This window comes from Leptodactylus fuscus, chromosome 9 (genome assembly GCF_031893055.1).
Source record: "Leptodactylus fuscus isolate aLepFus1 chromosome 9, aLepFus1.hap2, whole genome shotgun sequence".
Taxonomy (NCBI): domain Eukaryota; kingdom Metazoa; phylum Chordata; class Amphibia; order Anura; family Leptodactylidae; genus Leptodactylus; species Leptodactylus fuscus.
In genome coordinates, this window is record NC_134273.1 from 22,558,485 (window position 1) to 22,570,915 (window position 12,431).

At 43.6% G+C, this 12,431-nt stretch overlaps 1 protein-coding gene across 1 annotated transcript in view; it reads left to right on the forward strand.

The window, feature by feature from the left end:
• The first annotated feature begins 624 nt into the window (after nt 1-624).
• The window catches only part of BRINP2 (BMP/retinoic acid inducible neural specific 2), a 230,714-nt gene continuing 218,907 nt past the window's right edge, over nt 625-12,431 (forward strand). The window contains exon 1 of the mRNA XM_075287107.1: nt 625-714. The gene's annotated coding sequence lies outside the window, so the exon portion shown is untranslated. The remainder of the gene's footprint in view (nt 715-12,431) is intronic.

Below are 12,431 nucleotides of genomic sequence, written 5' to 3' on the forward strand. Positions count from 1 at the left end.
AAAGGATGGGAGAGAGTTTTCACACTGACTTGGTGCTGAACTGGTGCTTGCGAATCCTGCAGGTAACAACACACTTAGGAGCCGAGAGAAGAGAGAGCGACACACAAGAAAAATTTTTTCAAAAATTCGATATTAGGAGAAGGCCACACCGAAGGGACGAGAAGAAGCTGGGAAGGATTGACACCTAAATCCACAGAAGAGTCTGCATCACACCAGTGACAGATCATCTCCATGGCAAGACAATGGGAAGCAGACAGACCTTGATACAAGGGAAAAAGAAGCGAAAGAAAAGCAGGATGACCTTATAGAAGGATTGCACGCTGGGCTCCCTACGTTCCTCAAAATGATTGACATCCGGCCAGACACAGGACATGCACAGCTGTAGACATCCATTTACAAGCACGCAGCTTTACAGCCTTGCAGGGGGTGCAGGGGCATCCTCTGTCCCCAGGTGACTTTTTGACCCGTGGATCCCAAGGATTGATCCCATGTCTGCTTTTTGGATTTTGCACGGACAAAGATGGAAGACAAGTGGACTGATATACAGCTAATCTGCAGTTGCTCAACTTTCAGCCTGGCATCTGGGAAACTATAAGGATCAAGTCAGTGAGCTACCGCTGGATCCCTTTTTCTGATCAAGGCTCGAGCAGTCGTGGACATTTGATTGGCAGTGCCAAGGTGGTGTGTGGGGCCCCCTTTGATATTGCCCTTTGGGTAAGCCATTCTTATTATATTACCGTGACAAGCTTTGTAGCTTAGGCAAGACGTTGAAATGATCTCGGCAGATATGGGAGATGGAGGAGCTTTAATTGCTGGAAGTAAAGTGAACAGCAAGTCATACAGGCATGTATAGCTATATCCAGTATATATTCATTATGTTTGTGCGCCACTGCATGGGTATTATTTATAGCACACTGAAGACATCTTGGCAAAGGTATATAGTATAAGCCAACCTATGTGTCTTTTAACCCTTACGCATTCTCCATGTGCAGGCTCCTATAGCTGAACCTTGAATGGGTTAAACTTCTTTCCCTGCAATAATGCTGTAGGGCACCACTCCATTGACCTGTTCCTTGCTAAAGAGACCCACAAGGCATTGCTCCATTAATCACTTTATCGCTGGGTTTTATGTTCTCAGTGCACTGCAGAAAATCTAATAACCCTCCTGAATAGAGGTTGTGTTACCCCATAACTGCTAGAGGGGCCGCCGGTGCGGACTCTACACAGGGGTGCTCTTAGACTTGCAGAAGATCCATCTCCAGGCTCGGTTAGCAGGCCATAGGCATTGATGCTACTTGAATTTTAGATCTAGGCAAGGCTGGAGGTATACAGCACAGCCAAGTAGGGATGCCAAGAACTGCACCAGTATCATCATGGCAGTAAAGAGCTTCTGCAGCAGCTCAGATCATAGTCAGTATTGTGCATACAACCCACCACTCCCCAGTCATCCACTGCTCATAATATATGGATTGGAGGAATCGACAAACTCCAATACACCCCGTGACTACCCAACTCCAAGTTGAGGCAATAAGTGAATAATTGCAGCTGTTAATATGGCTACTTAGCGCCATCACTCTAAGGAAGTTTTTTTTTTTCCTCCCAAATGTCTTTTCAAGGTAGAAAAATTTCCAGCCTTATAGCAAATCGATCTACTGAGCAATTGGTCACCCTTCAGCGCTGTCCACTACCAGTAAGCATTGCTATAAAATATGAATGATGCTCCTCATTTTCGGAAAAAAAAGGGCGGTAGAAGGGACATCGTGTTCAGCTGCAAAATACCCATTCATGGAATGCACAATTTGTATCCAAACTAAAACCTATATATTTTTTTTAAATGGCTCAAGGTCCCTTAGGGCATTGCAGGCCATTCCAAATATAAAGGGTGAAAAAAAACCCAAGAAGAGAATAATCGGATGAACATAGGGACGAGTTAATGGTAGCGATGAATGGAACACTGTATGGAACCACAGCTGTGCTGTCACGCTCCTATAGGCAAATTAGACTTCCCCTCATGCCCTCTGGCCTCATAACAGGTTGTTTATGGAAAATTATAAAAGCACCAGGGCCCACTTATACGCCGCCGCTAAGTCCTGCCGTGCAGCTGGGGGCTGACTGATAGAGCCGTACGGAGGTTTCAAAGCAAAATACGTCCTGCTTTTAATTTGCTAACGTAATTTACTTTTCCTTTAAATCACTGGAAATTTCTATTGGTGTATGAGGCAGCTGCAGTATGAGCCGACAGCTCCCGCTACATGATGGGCAGTGGGTTTGGAGTCTGGGCAGACTATTGGTGATGCCACATTTGCTAGGAGAACGATCACTTGCAGTCCTCCACCCGTCTAAGCCGTGGAGGCTGCTGCTGACTCTGGAGGTGCAGTGTAGGCACAATCCGCCTCACTCGCCTTTTTTTTTTTTTTTACCGTGCCGTATTGATTGCATTAAAACAATGATGTATCTGCCAGGGAAAAGCTCCATTTATCCAAAAGCGAAGAGGCAGAGAAGTCACAGCTCTTCCTAGCAGTAGTTATTATACATGGCGTGTCATCTTTTTGACTTGGGGACATGATTGATACTGGCCCGTAGGCTTTCACTAACCCTCGCGTTTCCCGTAAAGGGCTGAACTCTACGCCTATGACATAATACACCAGTCTGTCTGAGAGCTTCTGTTCTCTAGTAAACATGCTATGAAAGCTAAGTGACAACCGTGGGTGAGAAATGCAGAACGTTCCCTCTAAAGTTTTTTTTTTTTTTTTCTTATTTTTTCCCGGGGGCGGGGGATTTTGAGGATCTCATTTTGATTGACTGTGTTGGCTTCAATAGACCAATAACAGTCATTAAAGTAGCAGGTTTTTTGCCGGCCTGTTGGCACATCACGAATTTCTCATGCCAAGGCAGGATTCACCTTGTCGGTACTGAGCAAGGAAAACAAAGAGCAAACAAATGGAGAGAAATATGAAAGGCATCAATTCCGAGACCCAGACAGCTTCTCGTTCCCTTCCACACCTGCCTTGTTCATGTTCTTAGTGTCGCCTGCAATTCGGTGGCAGACTGCTTGCTTGCTTGCCAGCCTACCTGTCTATCAGCTCCGCCAAATCTGTCTCTCATTGTCCCATAGCTGACATTGCTGGAGCTTCTGCACTCCATCTAGCTCAGCTCTCTTCTTCTTCCTCACTCGGTGCATCAACATATACCCCAGGCATGGCAAAATTTGTCAATTGGTTGTGTTGTGTACCAAAGGAAATGTCTCCAACCACTCTGTTCTTGGTGCCAACCTTACCACCTACAGGCCTCGATATAAGCAGTTGGCATCACCAGATAACCTTCTCAGATGACCCTTATGTCCTCCAATCTCAGCATGTAACACACTCCCCTTATATATCCACACGGCTCAGGTTTTTGTGCCTTCTGTCAACTTTAACTTGACATTTTCAATGGCATTTAATGTGTTAATTGACAAAGTTTGCTGAATCATGGCATGGAGTGTGTTGAATGTCAAGTTAAAGTCTGCTAATATGGTGTCATTGGTGACCTCTGGGTTGATTTCCTCTGGATCATTGAACATGATGGACTTGCGTCAATGTTCACCCTTCTGTATCTGTGTAGGACCCTGCTAAAGGGTTAATCGACTCAGTTAGATGCAAGGCATAGCGGTGATGGCCGTCTACTTTAGGAAGGCTAAAAGTTACAGGGGTCCTGTCTTCTAGTCTCGTGGCCCTAGTTCATCTAAGTGGTGGTCTGGACAAATTTAGGGAACTGCGCCCATCCCGATAACCTCTTTGATATTAAGTCTAATCGTCCAAGAGTCATGGAAATAAATCACAGCATGAAGGTGTCAATGGCAACATCTGATATAGCGAAGCGTTACATAGTGCATAATATAATACACATAGGCACAGTATATACAGTAAAGTATATATAGGACAATTTCTGAACTGGAGATTAGAGACAACAGGGCAAACGATTTTCTGGACTTCCTATAGTGATCCAAGTAAGGAATAGTCCGATCAATCGCTTGTCAGCTTGACATAGCAGATAACAGGGAATAATAGATTACGTTCTCCTATATAATAAATGGAGATGACATAAAGTAAGTTACGGTTGTTAGTTCATTGTTGTAGCATGAGCTTAGACATTCCACCATGGAGACTTGGTCTTGAGATTGTTGGGATGTAGATGACAACCAGTGTGGGCAATATTATCATGAACTATAGGCATAGGCTAATAGCCACATTATTCATTGCTGTATAAACACTGTAACCACTCACAACAGTCCCTGCCCCAATGGGCATAAGTCACCTGAATCACATACACTGAGACCAATATAATAGGGAGTCAATTAACTGATCAGTATTGATCCCCTATGGATAGTCCATTGGAAGCAACTACAAGTTACGCTAGGTTCACACTATCTTTCGGGTCCACATGGGGAGACCCTGTCTGCTTAAAAAACTATTACCTGGGCCCCGTAGAGTATAATGGGGTCACCCAGGTTTCCGCCAATTTTATACTGAAACTGGCGGAGAGTAAGTCTTTCTTGTGAGACTTCTCTCTCCACAGATTTTAGGTTTCGCCCATGGAGAATCCAACGCAAATATGAATCCAGCTTTATATGTGAGGTTCATGATGTAACGTCTCCATCCTACTTAAGACTAGAGTCAATTTCTTAGTAATCCAATCTATATGAGTGTGTAGTATAATGTAAATGGATCACCCTGGAGTAACCCTCTAAAATACTAAACTTTTAGGGGAGTCTATCACCAGAACCCAGCTCTGTAGATAGATATGTTAGGAGAACCTTGTAAATCTCTTTTCAGCAACAAGGGCGTGGCCACTTACTTCTTTGGAGCAATGGGAGTGCCCTTATTGCTCCAAAGGAAGCTCATTTGCATATTGACAAAAGCAGTGAAGGCACCAATTATCAATGGAAAAACACTGTCTGATTCAAGTGACTCCCAACCTAAGTATCTCCATGAGTGGGTTGATATATTGGGTGACCCCAACCTAAGTATCTTCAGGGTTGGGTTGATATGTTGGGTGCTGGTATCAGACTCCCTCTAAGCAGAGTGATTTTCAGCTAACATGACCAAAGCCATTGAAAAAGTCAAGTTAAAGTTTCTTCCAAACGTGTTATGTGTCAATTTAAAGTTTGCTAGATCTGTACAAGCTTCAATCTTGACCAGATAAGAATTCCCAGTCCCACCGGAAGACATTGCTAACCCCTATACGCAAATGAAAAATCCTTCTAACTTTTTTAAGTTTTTGAAATCTTGGTCAAGTTTCTTAAACTTTTACGAAGCAAAAATAGAGACAGTATACAGCCCATATATTATGTCATTACCTCGGGCTACATATGGCGCATACCGCTTTACAGCCGGCTCCATATTTTCAGCCACAATCTCATGGGCAGGCGAATGACTCTATGGCTTAGGGATTGTGAAAAAGTCGATTTCACATTTCATCAAATTAGATGTTCTCACCCTTTGCCACCAACATTAATATTACACTACCCAAAGGCCCCTTTGCTGCAGAGTGTTCATATCATGTCCGCCCATTGAAAGCCTGAGGTGGATAGAGATTGAGGTAAATATATGGTCATGTCTTTGAGTAGAGACTTGTGCTCTTATCAGTTTCAGTGCCATAGGGGTCAGCGGTCTATTGCATTGTAAATCACTGCAGGCCCCATCAAGATTAAAAGTGTATCCTCCAGCAGCCAGGAAGATCCAGCGTTTGTTTTCGCCCTCTGCCTAACCTTGTGCTTTTATAAAGCGCTAACCTCCGTGCCATACCTTACTGTATTGGCAGATGCTCCATTTATACGCGGGAACATTTTCACAGACTCATAAAACAAAAGTGCCTTCATCATACATTAAAGTTACCACCTGGCTCACATTCATACGATCACATTAAACCATGAAACGCGTGAGCCCGGACTGGCGCTGGCGCTTACTGGACGATCAGAAGAGAACTTCATATCTATTTACGTACACGGTTTTCTAGAAAGAGATCGCTCTGATACATAGGAACAATTTATAATGGAAATGGGCGCTTTCATGTCTGCCCATGATGGACACAGTACACAGATTATGGTAATGTATGGATACACTCTAGCAAATAATAAGCACTGAATGCAGATGATGTCATAGTGCGTTAACGGTGATGTCATTGCATTAGTCATCATACAGACAATTGTAAGGGATAAGGCTTATTGCCAAGGTCAAACTGATCCCTTATGAGGATCGAATTTGGTTAGGGGTTCCATTCAATATAACCTAATGGCATGCTAACAAATCTTTGAAGGACTGTAGTTCAGAACACAATCATTGGTTGGACATACGTAGGCACCTATAGCATATCGCCTTGTGACAAAATATCACAAAATAATATTGTCTTGAAAAGCTGCTCACTATGAACACATCACCATGGACATGTCCGGGTAAGTGTGAGGAATGGATGCCTCTGGATATATCTATACATGCCAATTATCCTAAAGTTGAAATTTTTCTGGAACTATTGAAAGAAATTGGACCTTCGAGGGTTTGCACAACTCTACCCAAAAGTAGGGAATTACAGTAAACAAAGTACCCCAATTTTGTTAGCTGAAATTTTGGCAAATATTCATACCATATAGGTAGTCTATAGTAGGACATCTTGCTATAGGAGATCATGAGGAGAGGGGCCCAGCTCATTCTGGCCCCTGAGTGGGGAAGTTATCCAGGGGCTGTTTAGACAAGCGGGCTTACTGGCCCCATCCAAGAATAATAAAAACATTCCTAACTGTCTATTAGGTTGGGGGGATATTGTCACTCCATAGGGAGAGAACCACCTTTTTAGGTGTGTGGAGTCTTATTAAGCCATGAGCACTCCACTGTGCAAGGGAACATGGGAAGAATATGCAAATCTGACTTCCATGATGTAATTAGTTAGCCAGTGCCTCAAGTATGCACACCAATAGAGGGCGCTTACTGAGAATGTGCAAGTCTATCTTCCATGATGTAATTAGGCAGACAGAGTCTCAGTCAATCACACCTATAGAGGGCACTCCCTTTAACATCATGCCGACCTTCTCAGAGGCCTTTGTTTGCAATGATGTTGGGATTATACCAGGTACAGTCTCTTAGCTAAGGACAGCTGTTTCGATGTGTTGCATCTCATCAGCTTGGGGCAGAGAGGATGGACCTGGCAGAGGTGAGAGGCTTAGACAGGGTTGGGGTGATATCATCACTTCATAGGTAGAGAACCATCATTTAGGTGTGTGGAGTCTTATTAAGCCATGAGCGCTCCACTGTGCAAAGGAACATGGGAAGAATATGCAAATCTGACTTCCATGATGTAATTAGGAAGCCAGTGCCTCAAGAATGCACATCAATAGAGGGCTCTGACTGAGAATGTGCAAGTCTATCTTCCATTATCTTCTATTAGGTGGCATGCAAAGCATGGTGCTAGTGACTCTCAATTCGGTGGATGGAGAGCCTTAAGGAGAGCCTTAAGGCTGAGTATCCGCCTCAAGATCCTTCCCAAAAAGACAGCTCCCATTGAAATCAATGGGAGCCGGTCTGTTCTTTTTTCCGGGAGCGGTTTGTTCCAGCTCCCGGAAAAATAGACATGCTCATTCTTCAGACTGAGTCACCTTGCAAATCTGTCTGAAGACACTCCCGACTAGGCCCATTCATTTGGGCCTAATCCAAAGAGGATTGCACAGGCATCCAATTGCAGCTACCCGTATTTTGGACCGAAACTTGAGGCGGCCTCCACCCCAGGTTACGGGCCAAAAAGACCCACGTGAACTCAGCCAAAAGGGATTCTAAATCCAGAACCCAGCATATCAACCGGCATTATAGGTATTGTTTCTAAAAGTTCTTCACTGCCCCCAAACATTTGGACAGTAGGAAATTATGTTAATGATTACTCGTATTGTATTGCTCCATCAATAAATATAGCACGCATCCTTCTAAATAGTACAACAAACAGTCTCTGGCCAGGGGCGCACTATAGGGGAGGCAGCCGCTAAAAATATGCCACTATTCTAAATAATACAAGGTAGTCAGGAGACTCAGGAGCTTGAGGGGATGCCTCTGGCTCTGGCTGATAACAGAGAACGTTAGTTTGCACAGGACTGAAGTACGACTGCAGATTTTAGACTTTAGGCTTAGTATTCTTTTAACAAACCACATCCCTGCGGAGGAAGAAAAACTCGTAAGAATACAATAATCCCGCACTAAAGTCGGCAAAACCTGCTTTTTGAAAAATATCTTGTATTGGTGGGCTGTAATCCGGAGTGTGAATTATGGCAGTAATCTTGTATTCTGTATTTCTTTTGTGAGGCCTAATGCCGGCTATTATTTATTTATAATTTTTATTGTGAGTCGGTGATAATTATAAGCTGCGGGCCATAATACAGGGCCATTACTAATGCATATTACATTCCACCGGCTCCCGTTACCGACAGCTCCGGCTTTGCTCATTTCTCACTGATTTAATTTGGGCCAAGTTAAATAATGTTAATAAAAGCCACATTTTACCACCAGTGTCTTAATTCCGACCGGTTTCATACAATACAAAGCAAAAATGTAACGCAAAAATAGGTACAAGGGAGATCGGTCGTAGAACCGCCAGACTACGGGAAAAATTCTAAAGATCTTTCAAGGCTTGCCATGGTTACTTTAGCTGCGACTCCTGAGATCAGTGATTATCCTGTCACTCCTTCACTAATGTAATGGAATGGATTGGCGTTGCGACCTGAAGGGTGCCGAGAATTATAATCTAAAAAAGAGTCCGGCAGTGCTTGATCTTTTTGTCACCTGGAAGTCACGGGGCAGCACCATTAGGATCGCAACGTTACTCCGCTTACTTGCGTTAGTGAAGGAGACAGGGGAGTCACGACCAAAGTCTACGTGTAGCCCTAGTCTATAGAGACAAAAACACTGAGAAGATGTCAACAAGGTCTTACTATGGGACTCCTTGTTCAACATACAGGGAATAAACTCTGGCCTTAAAGAGTAAGGCCTTGTTCACATGGGCACGAACAACAATTATTCATATGGCAGTGAGAAATGTTTTTGAAAAAGTCGCCACTTGGCCACTGGAGAACCCATGAATTTCAGTAGGTCTATTCACATTTGTCCGTTTTGCCAGACAAATATAGTACATGTCAATTTTTTGGACGTGAAAAACGAACCTTCAAAACAACGGACATGTGAACACACCCATTGATTCCATGGACGTTGAAAAAATGCACAGTACAATGCCTCCAGATTGTCCACAATAGGTCTACACTAGGATTGAGCGATCGGGATAGGAAAAGATCAGATTTCGATCGGCGATCGAGAAAATTTCACAATCGTGATCGGAATTTCGACCCGATCTTTTCCAGTGGGATCGAGATCGGAGGTGATCTCAAGATCGGCTCAACCCTAAAAGTGACTTTTCCCATAGAGAAGCATTGACTAGGGTTGAGGATCGGGTTCGGAAAGGATCAGATTCCGATCGGCGATCGAGCAAATTTCATGATCGCGATCAGGATCGAGATCGGCTGGAAAATGATCGGAAATCGGATTTTAAAATCGATCTTGAAATCTCAAGATCGGCTCAACCCTAGTCTACACTTCTCCTCCTCGTCCACCATAGACAAGGCCCGCTTCTTCCTATACCAAAAACTTTCAGAACAAGTTTTTTACATCCCCTAGACATTGACCTTCTCAGTGCCCAGACTCCATTAGTCGTACCACGCCATAGGGGTCAGAAGACTTTCAGGACAGGGGAGAGGACATAAAAGGACCACTAGGTAGAACCTGTATAACTATATTTTGCCTTATTCCATAGAACTTACAACTTGTAATGCCCATCAGTAATATATCCCCGGAGTTCACGTCCAACTAGGTTTTCCTGATACGCAATGGAACAAGTTGGTATCTATGGGTAAATTCATCTGCTGGATTTTGCTAAATCATCTAAAATCCATTTCACCTAAACCATCAGGCAGGGAATTTATTTTTTCCCGCTTGCTTCATTTTTTTCATCTAGCGGAAAATAAAGCCTCCCATTGAAATGAATGGAAGTGGAATTTTTTTTACCGGGCAAAAATTCTGCAGTATGAATTTAGCATCACCCTTTAAGTTCTATGGAATAAGACGATATACATTATTTTAATACAGATTCTATCTAGTAATCCTTTTTGTCCTTCTCTCCCCTGTCCTGGCTGTCTTCCGGCTTCTATGGAGCGGTGTGACTAATGGAGTCTGAACGCTGAGAAGATTGATGTCCAGAGGCTGTAAAAAACTTACTGTGGAAGTGTCATGCTATAGGAAGACGTGGGTCCTGTCAATGGAGGCTCTAATAAGGAAGGAGGCGACGTGTGGACATATTGTGGGCAATCTGGACGTGTCGTACGGTGCAAGCAGTGTTGCATATGCATTAAAGAGGCCATGCTGGCTCCGGACATATATGTTTAATGAACACCTCCACTCACTATAAAACAGTTTCCTTGTTTGCATATTCATATTTGCATAACCTTATTTCAATATTCGTTCCTAGAATTCCCAGCAGAGCATGCACAGTTTGTAAGACTGCATACTTGGTTGCTTGTAGGAAAGATCTGCCAGGTCTTGCTGGGCAATCTGTTCTCTAGCTATATAAGGCCTGGTTCACATCAGCGTTCGGGTTTCCATTTGAGGAGTCCACTCGGGGACCTCCCCAAACGGAATCCTATACGCATTAAAAAGTGGTTACCTAGCATATCCGCAGACCCCATAGACTATAATGGAGTCTGTGTGATTTCCGCTCAGTGTCCACATTAAACTTGCGGAAAGAAAAGTACTGCAAACACCACATGGACTCCATTATAGTCTATGTGACCGCGCCTTTCCTGACGGTAACCGCTTTTTAATGCATATAGGTTTCCGTTCAAGGGTCCCCAAATGGACTCCCCAAACGGAAATCCGAATGCTGATCTGAATCGGGCCTAAGCCTTCATACATAATGTCCTATCAGTTCTTCTGCTGCTAATAGCCCCATTATTGAATAGCATATTTTGCATTTGATTCTGAGGCAGGGGGTTTGTTGAGAGCAGTCTGAGCCCCTCCCCCATCCACTATCACTACTACTGTTTTCTTTATATGTCATTCTGGAAAGTAGAAAACATACATCAGCTGAGAATGGCCCAAGTGACCATAACATATAAGTGCCAAGGACACACTAAATTACATATTCAGGTTATGATGTGGCTAAAACGTTCCCTGATAGAGAAAACTAAAAATAACACAACAGTAACACAAGCAGCTAGTTAGAAGTAGATAGACTCAGTCAGGAGATAGCTGGAAAGAGAGAACTTTCCCTGCCCCTTTACTCAGTGTATTCCCATCTTGAACTTACTGGTTTCTAAAGACAGAACTTCCCTAGTAACAGGAAGTAAACGGAAATTAGCAAGAAAGGAGACACCTAGTGGCAGAAACTTCAGGTTTTCAGACAGAAAACAGCAACATTATTTTTTAAAATAAAGTGCATTAAATTTTGTCATGTTGCAATCATGAAGAATCAGATATTGCAACATGACCCTATAAACAATCATTAGGTGGGATATAGTTGATCTTCAGGTTGTGCGACACACGTCAGCCTAGCCTTAAGTACAGCCAGCGCCGCACCTCCCATGAGGCGACCTGAAGCATTTTTGCTTACCTAAGCCAGTCCAGGACAAGCTGTCCTAGACTGGCTTAGCGTCAACCTCTCGGCAGCCCGGCACGGGAAGCGAGTGGTGGATTGGGGAGGCCCTGTGGACGCAGCGCTGCTCCAGCGGCCTCCCCTCACGCTCAGGCAGAGAGCAGGTCCTCTCCCTGCCTGCTAACACCGCTCCGCCAGGCCCCCTTCGCTCCGCCCCCTCCTCCCGGAGGAGGGGGGCAGCTTTCTGTCGTCCACCTCGGGCGGCAAAAAAGGTAGGTTCACCCCTGAGTACAGCGAAGGGTTTTTTGATTTTTGAGACCATATAAAATAAGACCACTTGTGGAGTATGTATATTTTTAGTTTTTAGCTCATTCCACTTATACCTTCCGTCCTTTACGCTGATGTTTAGTCATTATTGCATTTTCAAGTATAATACTCCATGTACAATCTCTTCTGTCGATATGTTTCTTCCTTAAAGTACCTTCTCAGATCTCCTAATGTCTTAGACCTATTAATGACCTACGCCAAGATGACTAAAAACAAAACACTCAATATCCCAAAGCGTTTTTTTACAACCTAATAGTATCATTCTGTTTACCAAATACCCGTTTCATTGAGACGCGCACTACCCACACGTAAATTGATTTTTCTCGCCCTTTTCCTTTTTTTTACCGTAATTGTCTAATTATGTGATATCCAGACAAAGACATAAGTGCAATAACACCGGATGAAAATAGGATACTTCATACATAAAATTATAGGCCATTAAGCTTTCACAA